General features: G+C 42.3%; 1 protein-coding gene across 3 annotated transcripts in view; it reads left to right on the top strand.

Annotated features, from left to right (window-relative positions):
• CDK14 (cyclin-dependent kinase 14) overlaps nucleotides 1-18,238 on the top strand; it is a 668,333-nt gene extending 650,095 nt beyond the window's left edge. For all 3 annotated transcript variants that reach the window (XM_010839815.1, XM_010839811.1, XM_010839814.1), the window contains one exon: nucleotides 17,257-18,238. The gene's annotated coding sequence lies outside the window, so the exon portion shown is untranslated. The remainder of the gene's footprint in view (nucleotides 1-17,256) is intronic.
• The last annotated feature ends 6 nt before the right edge of the window (nucleotides 18,239-18,244 follow it).

The following is an 18,244-nucleotide window of genomic DNA, read 5'->3' as shown; positions in this document are numbered from 1 at the left end:
CGAGAGACAAAGCTTTGTCCAGAGAGTAGGAGTGGGAGGCACTTTTCCAGCATGTATTTCTGAGCTTCAGCTTTCTTATCTGAAAGATAAAATAAAAATGCCTGCCTTGAAGGTTGTCATGGGGACTAGAGACCCAGTATATCCTCCTCAGCAGCTCAGATGAGTTGCCTGTGACCCTTTCAGAGGGGAAAGCATGGGTGGCCATACTGAGAACAATTGCAAAATCTCAGCTGATAGTGTTTCTACCTTAATAGGGACGATAGAGGTTAACATCATCGGTAAAGCTGTGCAAAGCCCTCGTCCTCTGAGGATCACCTCCTTAGATCCCTACTTAGGGGCCCACAATGCCCATTTGTGCTTCTCCTGTGGGCAGTTGCCTTCATCAAATAACATAGACCAGGGTCAACCCCTCTTGAAACATGATGCATGCATTAGGTGAGATTTTTATTTTGCTTTTGTTTGGTTGGTTTTCTTTTTATCATCTAGGGAGGGTGTAGGAAATTACATAAGCCTGTGTGTGTGTGTGTGTGTGTGTGTGTGTGTGCGTGCGCCTATGCACTCAGTTGCTCAGTCACGTCTGACTCTGTGATCCCACGGACTGTAGCCTGCCAGGCTCCTTTGTCCATGGGAGTCTCCAGACAAGAATACTGGAACAGTTTGCCATTCACTCCTCCAAGGGCTCTTCCCAACCCACGAGTCAAACCCCCATCTCTTGAGTCTCCTGGCAGGTGGATTCTTTATCATTTGTGCCATCTGCAAAGCCCATGTCAGCCTCCACCCACTCTAAACAGGCATGTCCATAGTCTGTGCCTCTTTTTCAGAAGGAATTATACCTTCATGTACATAACTTTCAGGGAAAGTTATTCCTTCTGCATACTGTCTAGAATTTCAGCTCAGTGGTGGACTCGCTATTTTATGCTCCACATTCAGACTTTCCAATCCTAAAGTTCTTGACCTGCAGCACATGGGTCTGTGAATGGAATTCAGAAGGTCTGTGACTGCAGCAATTTTCATACAATTTCTGCAACTGAAATTGTATGAAAAAAAAAAACCTGCATGTGGTTATATACACAGATGGAGTTTTCTGGAGATTCTCGGGGTTGGCAGTGACTCCGAAACTTTAAAAATATCACAGTCTAAGTGTTCTGTGCCTATTCTGTTGTTGGTAGTCATACTCATGTGTTTTGCCCACTGAGGAGTTCATAAGAGTAGAAAAAGAGGGATGTGATTAAATAATTTTTTTTAGTAAGAAAAACCATATTCTCAGATTCCAAACTAAAACTGAATTCTCTATTACCTAGCACTGTGGCCGTTCCTGTGTAATACCACTAAAACTTCATCAAACAATGTACTCAAAATCTGTGCATTTTACTATAGGTAAAAAACAGTCCCTGGTGGTTCAGACAGTAAAGAGTCTGCCTGAAATGTGGGAACCCCGGGTTCGATCCCTGGGTCGGGAAGATCCCCTGGAGAAGAAAATGGCAACCCACTCCAATATTCTTGCCTGGAAAATCTCATGGACTGAGGAGCCTGGCAGGCTACAGTCCATGGAGTTGCAGAGTCAGACACGACTAAGCGACTTTACTTCTTCTTCTTCACTATAGGTAAAATTTACTTAAAACCATAAGTATATAATGGGCTCTAATTAATAATATGCATATTTAGGGGTGAAGTCCTGATACTGGCAACTTACTTTGAAATGGATCAAAATAATAAGATAGGTTAAGTGATGGATAGAAGCATAGACAGAAGAAGAGATAAGTTACAAAGCCAGTGCATCAAAATATTAATTGTAGAATCTTTGTAGTAGGTATATAGATGTTCACTGTATAATTCTTTTGTTTTTCTTGAAAAGTTTAGTAAAATGTTGGGAAAATACATGATCGTAATGTTTAGAGTACATACAGCTCTATATATGACACATAAGACAGAATAAGGGTTGAAAGAGAGACTGGAAATTAATTTTATAACTTTGATATTGATTGATTCAGTTTGGAGGTAATTGCTTAATACATAGAATTAAACCTACAAATGTTCAGATTTCAAGTGCAAAGAATTCCTGGTCAAGAGGAATTACTGTGATGTATCTGTGTGAGTATTAGCAAGACAGCTCTCCAAACAGTGACCATTATTGCCTATTTTTCCCTAGGTTTGGTAAGATCTTTTCATAGTTTTATTTTGGAGCTTATTCTAACACAAAGCTCCTCTTGCCATTAATTATTTTCTAGTCTCTCTAAATATTTCTTTGCTTGATTTCACACCATTAATCTTAGTAATTTCCTTCTACCTACCTACTTCAGATACATCTTATCTTAACCACCCATCTCTAGTGTGTTGCCAGTCTTCACACACTACACCTCAGTGAATGAAAGACTTGCCGTGTTCTTCTTTACATTTTACAAGGCATACGTCAGTCTCTAAAAATCAACCTGTTAGAATTTTCCCTTAACAAGAGAGTACTAAACAAGATGAGATTTAATTTTACCATGTTAATCCAGGCATGAGTAGTTTTATTATCCTGCTTGGATCAACATGCTTAATAATTGATCATGAGAACCATAGAAACTCTAGCACTAAAACTCAGAAAGTTACTAATTAAAAAAGAAAGCAGTTTTTCCATTTTAGCATGGCAGGCCCTGGCTCACTGTGGGTGACAGCTCACGCCAAGCCACTGCATCTAAGAGCAAAGGAAACAAAAGGAGCAAAACCAAAAGGGCTTATTGGGACAGATGAGGTGGTCTTGTTTTTACATTTGTGTGCCTCATGCAGTATTCACTATAGGTAATTGTTGTTTTCACTGTTGCTTAGCTGCAAAGTCATGTCCGACTCTTGCGACCCCCTGAACTGTAGCCCACCAGGCTCCTCGGGGTCCGTGGGATTCTCCAGGCAAGAATACTGGAGTGGGTAGCCATGCCCTCCTCCAGGGGATCTTCCTTATCCAGGGATCAAACCTGCATCTCCTGCATTGACAGTCAGATTCTTTACCACTGAGCCACCTGGGAAGCCCAACAGTTAATTATTATGTTTCAGATAAAACTGTGGTGATTTTTTCCCCATGACAATAAGCAACTAAGACACCAGATCTGTTTTTTTTTTTTTTCCTTTTCCTTTCAAATGACCCCAGTGTTCAAAGTCAGATCTTTTGAAAAGGACTTAGAGCATCATGAGACGTGATAGGTGCTTGGAGTGCAATTTTAATGCCAACAGACTGGAAAACAAACAGCATAACGCAGACAAGGGATGACTTTGTTCTTTAGCATCTGCGTGAAAAGGAAATCAGATCTTTCTGGGTTTGTGCTCCCGCTCACAGGTGCGGAAGAGAAGATGTCAGTTCCCGACTCACCGCATTGTGGGTGGGATTCCGGTTTGGGGTAAAGGCAACGGGCTGTTGCATTGTCTCTCACAATAAGAGCTCAATTCACCTAACTTCGTGGGTGTTTTGTTTCCATCAGCCACAAGTGGACATTAAAAGGCATGAAGCGTCCCTTAATCCCATGAGCCTGGTGTGTGCTGGCTCTTGTCACTGCATTCTCCAACTCTGTTGCCAATGGAAGTGAGAGATTGACCCCAGGCCTGCCACCAAACCACTGAGTTGTTGTCACTTTAATTGTTTTACACCAGGAGGAAGCCAATTGTGTGGATGTGAATGTCTTATTCATCAGACATTACAGGCTTCACATTTTCAATGAGCTGAAATTCCCAAGTCCACAACGTGTAACCGCAGTGAATCGAGACAAGCGTGCCGTGATGACGTTTTCTAATTTATTGCAGTTGCTCTTTAAAAGATTTGACAGTGCTTCAGAATTCTAAACACCACAGTTTGGAAGTCTGTCTGAGCTTGTGTGCTAATCAAAAACAGTAAATCATGTTTGACTTATAAAGGACAGCACAGTAGTAAAACTAAGAGTTAGTGCATATTTCCCCTCTTTTTTGAATGTATAGACAAGTACAGAGACTCAAGTGAATAGACAATTTATCAAGGACCTACGGCATCTTTCTGGTGCCTGAAAATGTCCAAATTATCCCCATGGGCTACGTTTCAAAAATGCAATTATTGTGAAGAAACTTCGTTTCTGTGTCACCCAGAGTCCAGGCCTCTCTGGATGTTTCTTGTGGGCAGAAAAAGGCCTTTCCACACCAGGTACTACAAATACCAGCGCTTTATGAGCCTACTACATTATCTGATTTGATGTCGTCCTGAAAAAGACAACTGTTTACCCATCAGTTTCACAGAGGCAGCTGAGACCTCACGTGTGGGTAGCACACAGCTGCCCTTGGGTTGCAGACGGGCGTGGCAACTCCCCTGGTAAAAAGCCTCCAAGACCTCCTCCCTACATAAAAAATAAAGCCCACAATGCTCAGCAGGACATGTGAGACCCTCCATCCCACCCTTACCTACCCTGCCCACTTCCCCGCATCTATTTCCTGACATCCAAATACATGCCTGCCCCATAGGCCGCTCGTTGTATCCCAAAGCACGCTAGGCTATTCGAGACTGCCTTCCTTCCTCCTTTCTACAAGTTAAACTTTTTTGCAATTTTTTAAAACTAATTTTATGTATTTACTTTTGGCTGTGCCGGATCTCCATTGCTGTGCGGGCTTTTCTCTGGTAAGCAGGGGCTACTCTCCTTTATATATTTATTTATTCTAATTGGAGGATAATTACTTTACGATATTATGATGGTTTTGCCGTATATCAGCATGTGTCCCCTCCATCCTGAACTCCTCTCCCGCCTCCCTCCCCAGCCCATCCCTTCAGGCTGTCACAGAGCACCCGCTTCGGGTGCCCTGCGTCATACATCAAACTCCCACTGGCTGCTTTACACATAGTAATGTGTATGTTTCAATGCTGTTCTCTCAAATCATCCCATCCTCTCCTTTTCCATTGAGTCCAAAGTCTGTTCTTTATGTCTGTATCTGCTTTGCCGCCCTGCATGTAGGCTCGTCAGAACAATCTTTCTAGATTTTCTTGTTGCAGACCACTGGCTCTAGGACATGTGGGCTTCAGGGGCTGTAGTTCCGCGGGCTCTAGAGCCCAGCTCAGTGGCTGTGTGCACGGGCTTAGTTGCATCGTGGCACGTGAAATCTTTCCGGATCAGGGGTCAAACCCCTGTCTCCTGCATTGGCAGGCGGATTTTTTACCACTGAGCCACCAGGGAGGCCCTAAACTTTTATTCATCTCTCAAAGCCCGCTGCTTCTTCACTGCCTCTGTCCCTCTGGGATAGCACTGTTACTTTCCACTGACTGAGAGGTTGTTGTTGTCCTGGCAATGGTCGAGGGCAGCAGGGAGGTGCTGGTAATGTTTAACAGCCCTCTCCCCAGAAAGAGCAAAGCCCTGATTGGTCAGTAGTCCGTATCCCATGATGTAAATACACCTCCTTCCATTGCCAGTTTCAAGGGTGGCTGTGTTTAAAAACAGCTTGCAAAATTCCTGAAAATGTCAACATCAGGCTGTCTCACAAACCAGTTCATGCCAGCTTCAGAACAGCCCTGGGACCTCACTTTAATAATCTTTGTCACAGTCTCTTCCCCCACTAAACACTAGACTGCTTTACAAATAGATGCTCAGTGTCTCCTGAATTGAAGTAGGCAGGCTCAGCCCCTAGTCAGTGAGTGTGGTGTCATTTGCCACAAAGATTCAGGGGATGTTTGCACTTCGTGTCACTTGAGAGTGGTGGCCTTAGCCATCTCCTCCATGCAGCACCACATGGGCATATGTGAATTTAAACAGATGGATTTATTGGAAGTGCAGCTGAGAACTGCGGTGAGGAGCAAGTTGATGGTCTTGAATTCAGCAACCTCATTAGAACACAATGTGATCTGCTGTGGCGTCAATAAAACACTTACAGAGGAAAGCCTGAAATACAGATTCAGAGAGATAAATGACAAATCCTTTGAGGGGCTGAGAGGAGAGAAGGCTGTAGGTTCAGTTCCCACCTTCTTTTCAACAGATCCTTTGCCATTCTTTATGTGGAACCTTTGTCTTACTCTTGTGGCTCACAATTTGGGATTGGAACATCAGCATATTTGAGTTCATGCAGTAAAGTGCAAAGCTGGCTGGCTCTGTTTTTATAATCAACTTGGAAACAACATATCAATCCTGTTGTTCCTATCAGGGTGACCAACTCCCTCTGGTTTACCCCAGATTTGAAATTGGAAGTCCCGAATCCTGGAAACTCCTTCAGTCCTGACAGAGTGGGACATTGGCCATCCCAGTTCCTGTAAAGGCTGTGCTTCCTATAGTGAACACTCTGGGTCCTTAGACTAGGAATATACCTCCTGCGGCTGGTATGTCAGGAGACACTGGAACCAGTGACTAGAACTTTTTTGAAAGCCCAGTTTATAAAATCTGTTCTCCTCTTAGGGTTATGGTACTATTTTTCAGGCACATTCTTTAAGTGAGAAGATACACAGAAATGCTACATGTGCACAAAAAGTTGCTATTTATTTCTCATAATGATATACGTGTCCCAAATCTATTACATATTCTCAGAACTTGTCTTAGGTAGGAGAGAAATACAGCAGCTTGTTATGATGGGATAACCAGTCTCAAAATCCTTTAAAATATCATATTATGATTTTGGGGGACATACATTCAGATGATACTTCCCAGGTGGTTCAGTGGTAAAGAATCCACCTGTCAGTGCAGGAGACACAGGAGATACTTTTGATCCCTGGGTTGGGAAGATCCCCTGGAGGAGGAAATAGCAACCCACTCCAGTATTCTTGCTTGAAAAATCCCATGGACAGGAGCCTGGTGGGCTATAGTCCATGGGGTCACAAAGAGTTGGACACGACTGAGTGGGCAGATGCACACACATGTATCAGATGACTTTGTTTGTGGAGAGTCTGAACTTCCATCAATCAGCCCTCGGTGGTTTGTCGTTCAGTACCACTGTTCATTGGAGAAGGCAATGGCACCCCACTCCAGTACTCTTGCCTGGAAAATCCCATGGACGGAGGAGCCTGGTAGGCTGCAGTCGATGGGGTCGCTGAGGATCAGACACGACTGAGCGACTTCACTTTCACTTTTCACTTTTATGCATTGGAGAAGGAAATGGCAACCCACTCCAGTGTTCTTGCCTGGAGAATCCCAGGGACGGGGGAGCCTGGTGGGCTGCCGTCTATGCGGTCGCACGGAGTCGGACACGACTGACTCGACTGAGCAGCAGCAGCAGCAGTGTTCATATGGTGAACACGGGAAAGAGTTGGTGGGGAGCTCAGCTGGGTGTCCAGTGTCCGAATCCTTCACATGACCTTGTTGGACCGTCCTCGCTGTCAGCAGACATTTCCTGGTGGAAATGATGTGTTGTGGTCATGTCCACAATGTGTTACTTTGTGACAGTATCAGATTGTGCCCCACAAGAATAGACGTTTCTCTTATGATATGACATATGTGTTCCTAACTATGTTTAGCAAACTGCCACAGTAAAAATTGTGCAGTTTACAGGAAGAAAGAGAGTAAGGTGCAAAACACTCAAAGTATTCAACATAGTGTTTTAGTATGTTTGAGCTGCTATAACAGAATGCCATAGACACGGTGATTTCTAAACAATAGAAATTTCTTTCTCACAGTCTTTGAGGCTTGGAAGTCCAAAGTCTAGGCACCAGCAGATCTAGTGTCTAGGGAGGACCCTCCTCCCTCTCCTTGCTGAGTCCTCAGCTTGACAGAAGGGACGAGAGAGCTCTCTGGGATCTCTTAGTTGTTTAGTCGCTAAGTCGGTAAGTCATGTACAACTCTTTGCGACCCCATGGACTGTGGCCCATCATGTTTCCTGGAGCGGGTTGCCATTTCCTCCTCCAGGAGATCTTCTGAGCTGGGGATCAAACCCATATCTCTTGCGTCTCCTGCTTTGGCAGGCAAATTCTTTACCTCTGAGCCACCAAGAAAGCCCGGAATCTCTATATGAGGGCACTAATCCCATTCACATGGACTCCACGTGAAATACCATCACACTGGGGCTTAGGTTTCAACCTATGAATTTGAGGGGGGATACAGAGATTCAGTCTATAGCACATAGCACTCACAAGAGCTATGAAAAAACTACTCAAAATACTAGCATAGTTTACAGGTGAAGGAAGTTTGGTAGAAGGATTGAGGCTGCCAAATTTGGATCGAAAGGGCAAAATGTGCAGAGACCCAGAACTATACAATAAACAATACCAGGGGTGGCCAAAGCAAGCCGAGATGAAAGCAGACAGCGTGTACAGTACTGTAGACCCTTTCAGCTTGCACGCAAATGTGTTTATATCTCTTGCACAACGGCTGCTGTGACTTAGTGGCTCAAAACTGTAAGACCGGCAGGAACTCGCTCGCATGAACCAACACGACTTCTGGTTTATGCTGACACTGTTCTCTATTTACCAATCAAATGTGGTCTAGAAATACGTTTTAGCTTTGCAGATTTCTGCTGAATAAGATGATTCATGAGACAGATTCAAATTGTAGGTGATCATATATATTGAATTAAAAAAAAAAACCCTTAGCATGAAATTTTCTTGTGCTTCAACACTTTGGACAGTAATAACTAGACAGCTTTTAATTTGAAAAAAAAAAAAAAAATCCACCCAAAATGAAGTCACATCTCCTTTCAGATCTTTTAATTAAAGTCAGACATGAACTCTTGTGTTTCTCTGACTGCTAAATACTTAGAAGTGGTTTTATGAGATTTGTGTGTGTGTGTTTTAAGTTGTAAAAAATGCACACACTGCTGGGTTACATGACTTTGGTTTATTTAAATATAGTTTGGTAGGACTGTAATATATAAGGAAGGCGAAGGGGTCAGAATTCTGTTTAATTAACTTATACCCACTTGGAACCAGTCAATTATAAAGGTATGCCGAACAAATAAAGCTTCACATATGAAATCCTTGAAAAGAATAAGCCGCAGTGGGACTTGTCTGGTGGTCCAGTGTTTGAGACCTCCCCTTCCAATGCAGGGGGTGCAGGTTCGATCCCCGGTCAGGGAACTAATATCCCACATGCCTTGTGTCCCAAAAACCAAAACATAAGACAGAAGCAATATTGTAACAAAGTTAAATTTTACAATTATAATATTTGTAATGAATCATTATAAAATTAATATTGTAACAAAATTAAACAAATTGCAATATTCTAAGCAGAATTAAAGATAAAGACTTTAAAAAAAAAATCATTCACACCAAAAAAAAATCTTAAAAAAAAGAATAAGCCACTTTGGTGAAGGCTTTCTTATTCTTAACTTTGTCATTAAAAGTATTTCTATGAGGTATTTCCACCTTAGATTACATGTATATATGCATATGTGTGTATATGATTATATATATGATTTTTATATATTTATGATTATATATGATTGACTATATATATGAATCTTTAAAAGATTAAAATATGCCTTGGTGACTCTCGAAGACCCCAGCACTTCCCCTGCACACTTTTTGCCTTTACTGAGATAGGACGTACTCCCAGGATTGCTGTCCTTTAATCCACATGTGTCAAAAATACGAGTAGTGTTTCACATTTACATAAATCTGATTTAATAAGCAGTCACACCATTAAACTAGAGATTCTTTTCAAACTCGGCTAATTACATATCATATAATGCCTGGTCTTTAATGAGGATTTCAATAAATGTTTGTTGATAATGATGATTATTAAAATGATATGTAAAATCAGTCTCCCTGTACAAGAAATGCTTTGTTTTGAAATGTTAGACTTAAAGCTTTGCCTAAAAATTTTTAATTAAAATCACCACTTTGGCAAGAAGCTTAAAATGTGCAAAGTCGCTGCAATTAGTGCATTGTGCATCCATATGGGTGTTACCAAACAGCTTTCAACTTAAAGGATTTGGGCTATTTTGAGTGATGGACCTTCTGTTAAGCTTAAAACAAAGCCCAGCTATCTCTACATTCGTTTTAATTAATATTCTCTTGTTAGTCTCAAAGATGCGTTCTCTTCTGGGGAGTACTGCAGGGATTATCACAAATCAGAAACAAGTTACAGAAGCAGGTCTGACTCATTTTCTGCTCCCTTCTGTCTCATAGCATTTCTCCCCCCGCGACCCGCCCCAAGCAGCTTCAGTGCAATGTCAGAGTCCCTGGAAATCACTGATTCCAGATGTTCTCAAAGAAAACCTATATTTCTAGCCAAGTCACAGCATAATTAAACTCACCAAAAAAAAAAAAAAATGAACAAATTAAACCGTCCCTAGATCTTTGGAATTCTGTGTGAAGTTTAAAATATATCATTTTGAGTCCAACATTCCTATAAAATCTACAGGGTAAAATTTGAGTGTATATGTTGTATAAATACAGCTGAGTCCATGTGTCATATATGTGTATATTTGTATATATACATGATATTTCTACTTCAGAGAGGTTCATAGTTGCCTCCGTGCTTGGGGTTTAGCAACCTTATTTGTGTGGACTTAATTTTCTACAGCGAAGAGTTGACTCATTGGAAAAGACTCTGATGCTGGGAGGGATTGGGGGCAGGAGGAGAAGGGGACCACAGAGGATGAGATGGCTGGATGGCATCACTGACTCGATGGACATGAGTCTCAGTGAACTCCGGGAGTTGGTGATGGACAGGGAGGCCTGGTGTGCTGCGATTCATGGGGTCGCGAAGAGTCGGACACGACTGAGCAACTAAACTGAACTGAATTTTCTACAGTAGCAAGCTCTGCTGGAGGATTAATTAGCTACAAAAGATTAATTTGATTGTTTCAGTTTAGTATTTTAAGCAAAATCAAATTCAAAATGGCACAGCCTGTGGGTTTTTGGTTTGTTTTTCTTTTTTCCCTGGATATTTTTCATGTGAATCTTATTAATATGGTACTTGGGGAAGAAAAGCTTTCTGGTCTTTTTTTTTTTTCTTCTTTCATTAAGTCAGAAGAAATTCTGTAGGTGCTTGTGTGTTTGTTGAGGCCCTGATTTTTTAACTATTTTCAAACATCTCCCCTACAACCACTCTCCATATGCCTTCAGAAAGATAATCACTCCAATGACCTCTGGAGTCCTCTGACTACTGGAAGGCCCACTTTAGGCCAACTGTGAATGCTGGTTTCAAAAGTAGACAGCGAAACTTATCCCCCCAAATGTTCATCAAATTCTTAAGAATAAGATAAATGTGAAAATTACAAGGAGGCTTCCCTGGTGGCTCAACAGGTAAAGAATTCACCTTCAGGGCAGGAGACACGGGTTCGATCCCTGGGTCAGGAAGATCCCCTGGAGGAAGAAATGGCAACCCACTCCAGTATTCTTGCCTGGAGAATCCCATGGACGGGGGAGCCTGGTGGGCTGCCGTCTATGGGGTCACACAGAGTCGGTCACGACTGATGCTACTTAGCAGCAGCAGCAGCAGCAGAACACACCATAGCAGGTTCTGTTTCTTTTTTTTTTTCCTTTCTAATTTTATTCCAGCATTATGGAAATTCATTCCCTCTAGCCACTAGATTTGGGACAAAGATACTCTGTTTTTCCCATATTGCCTGAACTTTTCATTTTTATTTCCTTTTTGTAAGCATGTGATTAATTATATACCTATCTTTAAATTCCTCCTTACATGCTGGTCTTTTGGGTACTACATTTGAAGTGAAGGGAATAATGGAATTAGTTTTGTTCTAGATGAGAAGTAGATAAAAGATAAAGATGGTCAAATAGCACACACTGGTTTTCTTGAAGGGAGGCTAACTATTTTATAATTCTGTACTGTCTTTGCTACCACAAGGCAGTTTCCTATCAAATTTCTTCCCTTTCTGTTAGGCATCTTTACAAAGAATTCCCTCAAATAGAAATGAGTGGATTACCCTGCAGCTTCACATACATCCTGGTGAATATCCCCTTCACAATTTAGGGGATGAAAGGAAAACCTACAGTTGTTTTAATTTGGAGGAAAAATAATCACTTCTCTCCAGTGAGGCTTGGGGGGGGTGGCAAAAAATGGGGCAGAGCCTTCCTGTAGAAAAAAGGAATACTTTGTGGAGGGGCAGTGCAGCAGGGTTAAAAAAAAATGGAAAATAAAACAAACATAGAACCTTCGAGTGGGTAAAGAGGCCAGTGAAAGACCATCTGGTACAGGCACCCTGAGCTGGGCTCCTTGGGCTGTGTTGTCCCGCCAGCATGTAAACTGCACGTGTGCACGTGTGTGTGGGTGTGTGTGTGTGTGTGTGTGTACACATAGAGATTTAACAGGGAGCACAGAGGGAATTAGAAAGAGCCTGGCCCGTTTTTAATTTGGGTCTGTTTGCTTGCATTGAGCACTTAAGGGCTTCTACATTCAGTTTGCTCAAAAGAGTGATGAAGCGCTCCTTGCTTATGCCTCAAATCAGAAATGCATGAAGTGCGGCTGCAGAGATAATACATTTTCCCCAAAGGCTTTGGCTGAGCAAATTAGGTGTCAATGGGGTGCCTGCGCAGGCAGTACTCTCTCTAATTAGTCTCTTGAGCCTAGTTGGTGGCGGGTATGAGATGATCTAATCAATTGGTCTGTGTCTGATGGTTCGTGTAAAAACCCTACCAGGCAGACTCTCTCCCACAGGTCACCCACCTGCACAGCGGGGCTGCTCATTTTCATTTTTCATCTCTTCCATCACATGACGCTGACAGTTGGTTTTAAGAAAATTGAATCCAAAAAATATCTAGTTCATAGGGCACATGGGTCAGAGCGAAGTTGCATTATGGGTACCAGCGATCCAATTAATTAATATTTATAGCCGAGAAGTTCTATGTAGATATTTCTGAATAAGGATTTTATCAATAAAATGCAATTTCCGCTTTAAAACATTCGTTTCTAGAGAAAGAACGTTGTGAAAACAGAAAGCAGGATACCAATGGTATCTGTTAATCTTATGGTTTCTAGACCTCGGAGTTGATGTGCGTGTAGTTGAGCCTATCATTGATGTTCAGTTTCATTTTTGTTATGTGTGCAGTGCATTTGAATAATCTCTCGCATAAATGTAAGGGCAGGATTTTGCTATTGTACCTTGCTTCCCAATGAATGCGGTGTGCCATCTCTCCTTCATCCCTATCCCCACCTGTCAAATGCATGACTACATTTAGACTTTAGGGACTTTTTCTACCTCATATGCAGTCCTTAAAATCTGAAATGGATGCTGATGCTGCCCAAGGATGAAGAATGGCCATCCGAGCTGCCGGTGACCAGCGTCAGGCAGCGAAGCAGGCACAGCTTGGGCTCAGCTTCTCATAGAGATGGGAAAGAGTCTAGCTCTCACGGGCACCTCCCTTCTTTTCATATTATTGGCTCCTTCCATTGAATGTCTGAGCCTCAACCTAAGTAATAGACTTTTCATCATCACTGTTTTCACCACTTACTATCCAATTACAATTAGTATGTTTATCCTTTATTCCCCAACTCTGCTTATGCCCTGGGTTAGGTCCGTAGGATTCTCCTAGAATTTATGGCCAAAGAATCAGGGCAAAGGCAAGGACACAAACAATCAATGTGTCTCTGAAATCAGTCCAGTAGGACAGTTCCATGCTGTGGACAATTTATGGTTACATGAAATCAAATATGCGTGCGTACTACGTCGCTTCAGTCATGTCCAACTCGTTAGAAGGCCCATGGATTGTAGTCCGCCAGGCTCCTCTATCCATGGGATTTCCCAGGCAAGAACACTGGAGTGGGTTACCATGCCCTCCTCCAGGGGATTGTCCTGACCCAGGGATCGAACTCGCATCTCTTACACAATGTACATCTCTTACATTGGCAGGTGGGTTCTTTACCACTCCAGCCACCTGGGAAGCCCGAAGTCAAATATATTGCAAATCAAGTCATTTCTTTCTTTCAAATAGAATGTCATGGAGTTTAAAAAAAAAAAGTTCAGCCTATAGGCAGGTGTTAATTGGACCCAGGCTTCTCAGCCTGCAGGGTATCTGGAGATGGCCTGCTCTGTTCCCAGCCCTTCGGTCTTTAAGCAACAGCAGAGGCACAGCATTTGCCCCCCGTCACCATGCCAGGGGGAGTTTAACATCTGAGAACATATTCCACTCCCAGGGTCTCCAAGTCTACCTTTCTCCTTCCTGTTCAAACTGCAGTTGTTTGCTGAGGACCTGCCCTGGATCTGGGCTATGCTCTAGGGACATGATGGCCAACAAAACCAAGCCTACTCAGGAACACAGTGACGCTCCTAGGCGCTCCCCCACAGTAAATGCCCCCACACATCAGGAACACTGCAGGAAGTCTCTAATTCAGAAGGTCAGCTTGGGGGCCAGGTCTGCATTCTGCCAATGAAAGTGGTGGAGTGGAGGAGAGCCGAGTAATGACTGCTTCACCTGGGTGTGGCTGTCGGAACTCTGTCTTGGCAAGCAGACGTCAGGACAAACCCCGACTCCTGTTTGGCCAGGGTGGACAGGCCTCCTGGAAGAACTGGCATCTCTTAGAAGAAAACAATAGGGGTGAGTCTTCATGACCTTAGATTTGACAATGGATTTTTAGATATGACATGGACCTCTCAGGTGGCTCAGACAGTCAAGAATCTGCCCACAGTGCAGGAGACCTGGGTTCAGTCCCTGGGTCAGGAAGATCCCCTGGAGAAGGGAATGGCAACCCACTCTAGTATTCTTGCCTGGATACTATTCCATGAATAGAAGAGCCTGGCAGGCTACAGTCCATGTGATCACAAAGAGTTTGACACAACTGAGCCACTAACACACTAAAAAACCACAAGCAACAAAAGAAAAAAAAATGGATAAGATGGACATCATCAAAATTAAAATGTTTGTACATCAAAGGACACTATCAATACACTAAAAAGGCATCCCACAGAATGGGAGTATATATTTGCAAATCAAGAGATTACCATCCAAAATATATATTTTTTAAAAACTCCTATAACTCAACAACAAACAGCCCAATTTAAAAATGGGTGAAGGACTTGAATATTTCATTCAAATAAAAAATATATATTTCTTCAAATGAAATATACAGATGGCCAACAAGCACATGAAAAGGTGTTAAGCATCACCAGTCATAAGGGGAATGCAAATCAAAATCACAGTGAGATACCAGTTCACATCCACTAGTTTTTCTATAATTAAGAAAAAGCAAACACACAAAAAAACAGAAAATACCAAATGTTAGCAAGGCTGTGGAGAAATTAGAACCTTTGTGTATTTCTGGTGGGATTATAAAATGTTGCAGCCACTGTGGAAAATGATTTGCCAGTTCCTCAAGAAGCTAACGGAGAAGGCAATGGCACCCCACTCCAGTACTATTGCCTAGAAAATCCCATGGACGGAGGAGCCTGGTGGGCTGCAGTCCATGAGGTCGCTAAGAGTCGGATACGACTGAGCGACTTCACTTTCACTTTCACTTTTCACTTTCCTGCATTGGAGAAGGAAATGGCAACCCACTCCAGTGTTCTTGCCTGGAGAGACCCAGGGATGGGGGAGCCTGGTGGGCTGCCGTATATGGGGTCGCACAGAGTCGGACACGACCGAAGTGACTTAGCAGCAGCAAGAAGCTAAACAGAATTACTGTATGGCCCAGCAATTCCACTTCTAATTGTTACCCAGGGAGTCAAACAAATATTTGTATGTGCATGTTCATAGCAGGACTATTCACAATAGCCAAAAGGTGAAAGTAACCCAAATATACATCAATTCATGAATCGATAAACATAATGTCTTATATTCATATAATGGAATATTATTCGGCCATAAAAAGGAATGAGGTACTGGGACAAGCTACAACATGGGTGGACTTTAGGAACATTATGTTAAGTCAAAGAAACCAGACATCACATATTATGTGATTCCATTTACATGAAATTTCCAGAATAGGTACATATGTAGAGACAGAAAGTAGATTCATTGCTGCCAGAGGCTGGGGCAAGGGAAGAATGGGAGTAAAGGATACAAGAAGTATAAGTAAAGAATATAAGCTATCCTTTGGGGGTGACAGAAGTGTTTTGGAATTAAATAGAGGTGCCAGTTGCACAGCGTTGTGAAGGCACTAAGTGCCAGTTAATTACATACTCTGGGAGCATGCTCAGTCGCTGAGTCGTGTCCGACTCTTTGCAACCTCATGGACTGTAACCCGCCAGGCTCCTCTGTCCATGGGATTTTCTAGGCAAGAATACTGGAGTGGGTTGCCATTTCCTTCTCCACAGGATCTTCCCAACTCAGGGGTTGTACACTTGTAAGATGGTTAATTTTGTGTTATATGAATTTCATGTCAATTTTTAAAACAAGGTGGAAAGTTAACCTTTTAAAAATCCTCATAGTAGGTGGGGGGAGGGGGATGAGTAGAGGGCAGAAAGGATACTATTCTAATGGTTGTTCACTGTCAGATGGGAGCTTTCTGCTTCCTTGGTCAAGGACGTGCCATTCAGGATGACACGGTAGGGCAACTGTACTATGAGGTCTCGACAGGGGCCGTGGGGTCCTGTCTGCACAGGAAGGGGACCATGTGGCACTGTGGAAGGGGACAGGTGACCTCCAGCTTCTCTACTGAGATAATGAGTTGGTCCTGGGCCTCCATGGAGCTGATGGATAGAATCTCTCGGCTGTGTGCCTTGACCTTGGCAGAATTTCTTTTCACCCTTCCTAGCAAGACATTCTTTTCCTATCCTAGAAACTCAATGAAAATGCTGAAAAGCCAAAAAGAAACAGAGAGAGAAGCAGAGTGAACATTCCTCCTTTCTTCTGGAATGATTCACATTCCATTCGGAAGCAGTTACCAAATTTAAGCAGGCATCACTGGAAACCCACAGTTGTATTCAGGGTGGTGGGAAGAGTCTAGCAATTCAGGTCATGCTGACCAATTTTCATTCAGCTGAAACTAGGTCTGATAGTCGGCACCGTGGACTTACATGCAGCTGGATTTAAAAGGAAAAAAGAAAGAATGTGATCCATTTTTCTATTTCGTGCCCAAAAAATGAATACGATCTGTCCTTTTAATGATCTGTATGATGCCACAGGCACTTAATTAAGACCAGTATTAGTGCTAATGACTTGGGGAAGGAGATTTGCTGAATTTCTTTTTCTCTAAATAATCCAAGAGGAGGTTAGACCATTTGAATTCATGGAGTTGAATTATTTTAATGGAAGAAAATGCAATCAGAACATTTGTTTATCGTATTATAAGAACTGTCTTGGCTACAGAGAATGCTCAAGGTAGCTGTGGGGAAAAAATGGACAGGCTCACTTTGGCCTGAGCATTTTCGATGTCTTGTGTGATTTTGGAAAAAGAATGCTGTAAGATTTGTTTGTTTTGTTTTTTAACATATAACAGTTTTCTCTTTTCCTCCTTCCAGGATTAAGTTGTCATCGTTCTGGGGAGAAAAAAAAAATTAATGAAGTGGCCAATAATACGAAGGGATTCATGGATCAGTTTCCTTTCACTCCCTGGGGTGGATTTCACTTAGAAGAAAATTGAAGCTGGCAAGACCCTGTTTTCTCCGCAATTTATTTAAAACCTTGCACGCATTTGGATACCTTGTGATTTCCAAGAACTATGTGAAGATTAAGTTTTGCTTACTGATACATGGCATGTATTCTTTTCAGTCTTTTGTGTTTGATTTTGTTTGATTTCCCTCTGCACCGCAGCGTCTCTGTAAAGGTTTTTATGCTTTCACCAGCCATGTCTTAAATACATTAAGACAACACACTCGGTGTTCACACTTCTTCAGTAATGTCTGTACTTGAAAGCCACACAGTGGCATAAAACAATGTGTGTTTTCTTTGAGAACAGTGCACATTTTGCAGCCACCAGGAAGGAAAATTGTAGCGAAGCAAACCCATGTTCTCTGACTGACTTGACAACTTAGTCTCTGGCGGTGGAGCACCACTTGTCTCTTCCCTTTTGAGAACGTTTGCAAATGTGCTTTTTTTTTCTGCCCCTCGGAAACAACTGCACATTTATATACGATATCGGAATCTGCTTAGCATTTTCAAACCACACAGCATGACTGTTCTCCGAGCAGGCTGGAAGTGAAGAAACAAATAGGAAACATTAAGAACAAAGACAGGGATAAATCGCTTCCTTTTGAACCTCTGGAAATTGAGGTAACTTTTTACATGTTTTCTGGGTCTTGTAACATCTTATTTTTTCCATCCACTTTGTTATGCTTTGTATTTTCTAAATGGTGAAAAGTGAGGAACAGAACATTTAAATCGTGGGTGCAAAAAGAATTATATCTTCTGGATGAGCCCCGAATACTGTCTTTACTAGTCAACATTGAAAAAGCAGATTACCAAGTTATCCAGAGTGTGAAATTTTCCCGTTTACACCAAAGCACCTTT

This window comes from Bison bison, unplaced genomic scaffold, assembly GCF_000754665.1.
Source record: "Bison bison bison isolate TAMUID 2011002044 unplaced genomic scaffold, Bison_UMD1.0 scf7180017864134, whole genome shotgun sequence".
Lineage (NCBI taxonomy): Eukaryota > Metazoa > Chordata > Mammalia > Artiodactyla > Bovidae > Bison > Bison bison.
The sequence above is the reverse complement of the archived record's forward strand: the minus strand, read 5'-3'. Positions and strand labels throughout refer to the sequence as shown.